The sequence below is a fragment of the Asparagus officinalis genome, chromosome 7 (assembly GCF_001876935.1).
Source record: "Asparagus officinalis chromosome 7, Aspof.V1, whole genome shotgun sequence".
NCBI lineage: Eukaryota > Viridiplantae > Streptophyta > Magnoliopsida > Asparagales > Asparagaceae > Asparagus > Asparagus officinalis.
In genome coordinates this window covers 64,854,705-64,861,727 of record NC_033800.1, presented here as the reverse complement: position 1 = coordinate 64,861,727, position 7,023 = coordinate 64,854,705, and the positions used below count along the sequence as shown (strand labels likewise).

General features: G+C 43.4%; 1 long non-coding RNA gene across 1 annotated transcript; it reads left to right on the top strand.

Annotated features, from left to right (window-relative positions):
* On the top strand, nucleotides 6,452-6,819 carry LOC109848052. Its single transcript, XR_002248681.1, has 2 exons — nucleotides 6,452-6,506; nucleotides 6,621-6,819. It is a non-coding gene; the product is annotated as an uncharacterized LOC109848052 (long non-coding RNA).

The following is a 7,023-nucleotide window of genomic DNA, read 5'->3' as shown; positions in this document are numbered from 1 at the left end:
TCCTAGGGTGAGCTTCGATACATTGTCTGAATTGTTATTTTTGATTTATTTACAGTAATACGGCACGATTCATTGTCTGAATTGATGTTATTTGGTTTACTCACAATTAGGCTTGTCTTTGGTGATAGCTTTGATCTTTAGCCTAGTTTTAATTGGACCATTATGACTTTATGATGCTTGGTTGATGAGCAAAAGCAAACAATCCAGAGAAGAAAGCTTCACTTGACATCGATCACCCCTAGATAACTTCCAGCAAGCTCTAGCTTGATCAAAAAAGAGAATGAGACATAGCAGCTAGGTAACCTTGTAAGTCTACAATGTAGTTTAAGGCTTTTCGGAGCTTGCTCAAAAAAGAGAATGAGACATAGTAGCTAGGTAACCTTGTAAGTCTATGTTGGGAATTTAACGCCGAAATCCCTAATGCAACGGAAACGCAGAATAGAGAACAGTACACAAGATTTACGAGGTTCGGCAACTGCCTACGTCCTCGGGAGCCACACAGTCAATTTCTTATTTAATCTAACAAGAAATTACAAATCAAGAGCAAATCTCTAAACTGAGATTCCTCAAATGAACACTGTAGCTACAGTGTTAATACCCACAATAAAATCCCCTCTTCTCTTTTCTCTCTCTTCTTAAATCCCCTCAACCACTGTTGAAGCCTGGGAATTTAAATCGCTGCTGCGATTTGAGAAAAAAGGAACGCTGCTGCGTTTGGGGTTTTTCACCGCCACCAGAGAAAGAGGTCGGGGAGAAGGAGCACAAACCCTAGGGCTCGGGGGGGCTCCTTTTATAGCCGAATCGATGACAGGCTGGCGACAGCCTGTCGCCAGCGGTTCGCACGGACGCGGCGCCAACACGTCGAGGATCGCGTTCGCCAAACGAGGGTCGCGTTCGCCAATTTCGAGCTCAACTGCTCGAGCTTCACCTGAAGTTCGTCGTCCACGCTCGCCTGCAACATCCTGGAGCTCGTCGGAGCTCCTCCGCCGTCGGAGGTTTGTTTCCACCCCCAATTCTAACAATCTCCCACTTGGAGACCAAACCGACGTCAACAGACTATCTCATCAAGCTCCTCTCCTGTGTGGCTCCGCCCTCATCATCTATGCATGAAGGCCAACTGAAGTTGCACACAACTTCAGTTTCTGAAAGGTCGCTGCCTTTGTCAACATATCCGCTGGATCCTTTCTTCCTTGGATATTCTGTTGAAATCCTTTGACAACTCGTCGGGCTCTGTATCTTCTGGAACCACCCTGTTCCTTCTTCACTCGATACACCCACTTGTTGTGACGTGCCTTCTTCCCCATGGGCAACTCAGCTAGTCCCCATGTCTGGTTGGAGATCAGAGATTTCTTCTCTTCTTTCGCAGCAAACTCCCACTTGCTCGCATCTCCACTCTGACAAGCTTCATCAAAGCTTTCAGACTCTCCTCCATTTGTCAGCAACATATAATTCATGTATCTGCTGTTAGGCACAGGAGGACGAGTAGTTCTCCTCAATATCGGAGCTGGTGCGTCGGGCTCCTGCGCACCGTTCTGTCCAACAGGCTCTTCTGGCTGAGGACCTTCTGCATTGGGTTCTTCAGAGAGGTTATCTGGGACATCATCTGCATCTACAAATGTTGACTCACTCTCTGAGTCACCGTCATCTGTCTTGTGCATGTCCTTGTACATCACCTTCTCGTTGAATGTCACATCTCTGCACCTGATCACCTTCTTATTTTTGTTGTCCCAAATACGGTAGCCGAACTCGTCTTCACCATACCCGATGAATGTGCATTTCTTAGACTTGGGATCAGGCTCATTCCTGCCTTGATCACTTATATGCACATAAGCTACACAACCGAAAACTTTGAGATGTGAGAGGGTTACCTCCTTTCCGCACCATACCTCTTCTGGTATTCTGTGCTCCAATGGAACCGATGGACCTCGGTTGATCAAGTAAGCTGCTGTGTTGACTGCTTCTGCCCAGAACTGCTTCGGTAGACCTGACTGCATCCGAATGCTTCTGGCTCTCTCTGTCAACGTTCTATTCATGCGCTCAGCCACACCATTGTGCTGAGGCGTGCCGGGCACGGTCCTCTCCATTCTGATACCGTGCTCATAGCAGAACTTCTTGAATCTGGTGTCTTCATACTCACCACCATTGTCTGTTCTGAGTTTCTTTACCCTCAAACCGGTCTCATTCTCGACCATGGCTTTCCATCTTCTGAAAGCCTCAAACACTTCTGACTTTTTCTTCAGAAAGTAGACCCATACTTTCCGAGAGTGATCATCAATAAAAGTCACGAAGTAGTGTTTCCCACCAATCGACGCGGTGGTTGTTGGTCCCCAAACATCCGAGTGAACAAGCTCTAGCTTCTGCTTCCTGGGGGGTCTGCTACTTGCCTGAAAGCTAACTCTCTTCTGCTTTCCAAGTATGCATTCTTCACACACATCAATCTCTACTGATTGTAAACCTGGGAGTTTTCTCTTTGTGTGCATAACCTTCATCCCCTTTTCACTCATATGACCGAGTCTCTGGTGCCACAGCTTTGAAGTCTCATTGCCTGCCGCAACTGAGATCGAACAACGTGCACCTGCTGTCATATACAGGGTACCAGTCTTCCTACCTCTGGCAATCGTCATTGCGCCCTTCGAAATCCTCCAGTCATCCACTAGCCAGCTGGCTTACTGAGATTAAGTTCCTCTTCAGGTCGGGAATATACCTGACATCCTTCAGCTCCCATACTGACCCATTCAGCTTAATCTTCACTACACCTTTGCCAATAATGGCACATGCTTGATCGTCACCAAGATATACATTTCCAAGGTTTCCGGGGATATACTTCTCGAGGAATTCTTTCTGAGAAGTAGCATGGAATGATGCTCCCGAGTCCAACACCCAAGACTCCTCCTTGCTCTCCAAAGAGCATATCAGCGCATCATCTCCTCCTGAGGTGGAGGCAACATTCACATCTGCATTTGCCTCCCACTCCTCCCGTGCACTCCTGCACTGATTCTTGTAGTGCCCGGTTTTCCCGCACTTCCAACACTCGATAGCCTTCGAACTGTTGGGATTTTTGGATTTGGATCTCCTATCATCTGATCCATTTTCTCTGGTTGAACTTCTACCTCTTGACTCTGTATGCAATACTGAAGAGGTTGTAGCTTCACCCGACTCTCTCCGTCGGATCTCCTCACTGAGAACCAGATCACGAACGTCGTCAAACTTCAACCTTTTCTTTCCCGATGAGCTACTCACTGTCGTGACTGTAGCTTTCCAACTCTCTGGTAGGGAAGACAAAAGTATCAACGCCCGAATTTCCTCATCAAACTCAATGTCAACTGAACTCAATTGGGTCGTGACTGTATTGAGTTCATTGAGATGATGTGCTACCGATGCACCTTCCGCCATTCGCAGATTGAACAACCGCCTCATTAAATGAACTTTATTTGAGGCTGATGGCTTCTCATACATATTTGAGAGTGCTGCCACAAGACCCGCCGGGGTCTTCTCCTTCGCTATGTTGAACGCAATATTGCGAGTTAATGTCAATCTGATAACTCCGAGGGCTTTTCTGTCTAGAAGATTCCAATCTTCTTCCTTCATACCCTCCGGCTTCTTCCCCGAGAGAGGTTGATACAGATTTTTCTGATACAGATAATCCTCTATCTGCATTTTCCAGAATCCAAAATCTGTTCCATCAAATTTCTCAAGTCTTATTTTCCCTTCATCTGCGGCCATGGCTCCCACTTGAATCTGACTTCCTCTAGATCGTTTCACGCTCTGATACCAGTTGTTGGGAATTTAAACGCCTAAACCCCTAATGCAACAGAAACGCAGTATAGAAAAAATACACCAAGATTTAACGAGGTTCGGCAACTGCCTACGTCCTCGGGAGCCACACAGTTAATTTCTTATTTAATCTAACAAGAAATTACAAATCAAGAGCAAATCTCTAAACTGAGATTCCTCAAACAAACACGAGGGTCGCGTTCGCCAACGAGGGTCGCGTTCGCCAACGAGGATCGCGTTCGACCCAAACCACCATCGCGTTCGTCAAGCTCGAGCTCGCCTGGGGGGGTCGCCGCCGACTTCGCCACGCTCGTCTGCGTCTTCCTTGAGCTCGTCGGAGCTAGCTCGCCTGGGGGGGTCGCCGCCGACTTCGCCACGCTCGTCTGCGTCTTCCTTGAGCTCGTCGGAGCTCCTCCGCCGTCGGAGGTTAGTATCCACCCCCAACCTAACAATCTCCCACTTGGAGACCAAACCGACGACAGACAGGCTATCCCATCAAGCTCCTCTCCTGTGTGGCTCCGCCCTCATCATCTATGCATGAGGGCCAACTGAAGTTGCACACAACTTCAGTTTCTGAAAGGTCGCTGCCTTTGTCAACATATCCGCTGGATCCTTTCTTCCTTGGATAATCTGTTGAAATCCTTTGACAACTCGTCGGGCTCTGTATCTTCTGGAACCATTCTGCTCCTTTTTCACTCGATACACCCACTTGTTGTGACGTGCCTTCTTCCCCATGAGAAACTCAGCTAGTCCCCATGACTGGTTAGAGATCAGAGATTTCATCTCTTCTTTCGCAGCAAACTCCCACTTGCTCGCATCTCCACTCTGACAAGCTTCATCAAAGCTTTCAGACTCTCCTCCATTTATCAGCAACATATAATTCATGTATCTGCTGTTAGGCACAGGAGATAGCCTGTCTGTCGTCGGTTTTTATATTCATGTATCTGCGGATATGTTGACAAATAGTTTTTATATTCATCCTGCTAATGCTATATTCTTATGCTAATGCAAGTGTTTGGAGGATATACTCCATTTACAAATGTTTTCAGGTTTATATTCATCCTGCTAATGCTATATTCTTATGCTAATTTTCTTTTGGATGGATTTAAGGAGGGTGACTTTCATGAGACTTAAAAAGAACAGAAGCAGAGAGTAATTAATTAAGGAGGGTGACTTTCATGCTACCAAAGAGCATTAAGGACCACGCCATATAACAAACACTTGTATTCGTCCTCTGTTCCTCACCAGAGCAGGTGGAGTTAGGAGATAAATGAGTCTTTTCTAGTTTTTGTTTTCTTTGGTTTAGATGTCATGCCTGTCTAGAGTGAGAGGGAACAGCTGAGTCTTATGCTTTTGTGCCTGCTTCGCTTTCCTTATTTGGATACTAGCCTTCACGCCCGAGAAAAAAAAAAGAGGAACAGAACATTTGCTATTAATTTCCGGCCTTCTGGCTAATATTTATAAGCTCTCTAAATTTATTAACAAAAACAGTGAATAGACTAGTACTTTGATCGAAACCGTCATCTTATTTATTGGATGCTTGCAATTAGTCTTTGAGTGAAAATTAAAAATGAGCCCAATTGATAATGGACATGATCGACGAGTGTTAGATTTAGAAGGAATGAAAATTGCCCACTAGATAAATTAACGGCACTGATAAAAGTAAAAGTAATGGCCTTTCCAGTACATGCTTCTTCCCATAGGTCAAACCTGCATCAGTTTCTTGAACAATTGAGAATCTAAGTACGTCTTGTATGTCATGACACTTCCAGCTTTGGCTGAGTTGGACATGGATTGAAAAATTCATCTAGACTTCTATTTTGGTTGTGATGAAATAGCTATTAGACTATTTGTAAGGATCAGACCCAATTTTCTCTCTTTTCCTATTCTCATTGGTTCTTTGACTAGTTGTTATATTAGTTTGACTATTTTGTATTTTCTTTGTGCCCTTGAGAAGACTTATAAATGGTGGAAGTTGATTCTTTATCTATTAATAGGCACATCCTGGAGCAAAACAATTTCGTTACAAACCTGTACTGTGTTTTGAAAACTTGCAAATTATTTATGGGAAAGACAGGGCTGTTGGTTTAATCCCCTGCATACCTCTTTCTCTATCTTTACGTGTGTGCATGTGTGCGTATTCTAACCTTCAATTTTGTGCATCTTCTGCTATTATAACAGTCAAAGAATATGCTAGTATGTGTTTGCATGTGTATATCCAGGCGTTTTACTAAGTTTAATGTGTATATCCATGCATTTTACTAAGTTTCCCCAGAAGTTGAATTAAGTATGTAGTCAACATGCGCCATTTGCCTTTGTTTCTGACCTCTTTGGATGCATCAAAAAGTGAAAGAGTTTTACATCCTAAGATATCCTTATTCAGCATTGTGTAATGCCTTATATCAGCGTAATCTATGTAAGCTGCTTATGCCTTGTGTTGTTTTAGCCTTAGCCTTCTCAACAGCCTTTCTGCTGTCAAAATTTTATCATACAACTATATTTGGAAGATGTTGCTCTTGGCGTAAGTGCTTTAATGGTACTCTTTATCCCAACCGCTATTATCTAATGGGCGTGTTGGTCTCTGTGTTATTATTTGGTTTACTTTGTATCATGTATTTTTTTCCCTGGGATCAAGTTATATTTGTTGATTTCTCGAGCATCTCACAAACCGCCTGTCCTTTCTTGTTCTGACAGATACTAGCTGCTTGAAGGAAGCTGGACAAAATCAGAAAGTATACCTGATCATCTTCCTCATGTTACTTCCTCATGTTACCACTACTTTGAGATTTCTTTTTCCAATTCCCGTTCATGGTTCATTGAATTAATTTTTTTTGAATTAATTTTAGGGGATGAAGGATGCGAATCTATGTTTTGATGGGCTCACTAGTCAAAAACCAAGGACTTCGGCATGTTTTTCTCTCTCTTTGGTTAAGATCTTCTATATGAAATTGATTGTAATAGACTTTGTTGGTTAAGATTTTCTATATGAAATTGATTGTAATAGACTTTGTGACTAGAAATGGATTATACTTTATATTAGGAATATCATGACATTTACTTGATTTCTTTTGCTTCTTTCATGACCGTTCTTTCTGTAAATGTTATGTGTGAGAAATGTTGTTCTTTAATTAGTGGAATTATGGTTATGCTTCTGCTTGTTGATATTTACAAACTCGATGTTGATGGCCACTCAAGTTTTTGTGCTAGGAAATTGCCAATTTTTTTAAATACATGTTTATTAACCTGTTA